Raw genomic sequence first — 1,098 nt, 5'->3', positions numbered from 1 at the left:
GAATGCATTCCCTACAGTTGGTTCACTTGCATTGCAGTGCTGAATGATTAATCTAAGCGAAAATTGGATTTGGATTGTATCCGTGCTCGAAGCATGTGTAGAAATTGAGGCGAAATAGATTGAATGTTGAGCAAAAATTGCGAAGAGAAAGCATCGCAATCGAAATCCATGCATATATCATGTTGAGACTCAAACTCAGGTCCGTTCCGTCTCTACTCCACCGTTTCGCACCCATCACGCCGTCTATCTCTCCCCTCCATGGGTTGATCGCTACACTCCTAGCTTCATCTATAAATCCTGTATTAATCCGTGCTTAGTATGTCAGTTCTGGGTCCTGTCCATCCACCATTTATTTATCCATCCACCCGTCCATTTATTCTGTATCTATACTGTGTGCATGCATTAGCAATCCCTTCATCAAACCATTTACAAATTTATCCTATGCTCATCCATCTTTACTTTGCCAATTCTACAAATATTTGCCAATTGATCCATCCAATCACCGTTTCGCCTTTTTTCACTGATCCATTTATTAATTTTATTTCCTTTTTTCATACACTTATTCCACGCCTCTTTGCGCTAGATCCGATTCAGTGACCGTAAAATCGCTCCACACTTCACCATCTAGCGACATCTACACCTGCAATCGGTCAAGGCCACTCGCGTCTATATAAGTAGCAGAAAATGTGAGCATTCTTCGTCAAAAGTCCAAAGATGAAGGGAACGTTACTCCTTTTCACTCTCTCCGTCATCCTGCTTGTTGCCTGGACCAACGCCAGACGCAGTCCAGTTTTCATTAAAAGGCACTTAAGGAATGCAAATGGTGAAGGTAATAATGGCAAGGACTCCTTCAGTCCAGTCTCGAAGAGTAGGAGGAAAGTGAGTAAGGGGAAAAGGGACGAGAAGAACGTGGAGAATTTAACAACAGTGAGTGGAGAGAGAGGAAGAAATGACATGATTAGAGGGGGCCCCACCCAGAGATGTGGAAATGGGGATAATGATGAATGCAATAGTCCTGACGGATCGTCGGTGAAGGGTGGCGATCGAAACATACAATTCTACCCCTTCCAGGCTCCCGTTTATCCGGATTAAGGAAAA

Source organism: Echinococcus granulosus, assembly GCF_000524195.1.
Source record: "Echinococcus granulosus chromosome Unknown EG_S00496, whole genome shotgun sequence".
Lineage (NCBI taxonomy): Eukaryota > Metazoa > Platyhelminthes > Cestoda > Cyclophyllidea > Taeniidae > Echinococcus > Echinococcus granulosus.
Note: the sequence above shows the minus strand (reverse complement) of the source record.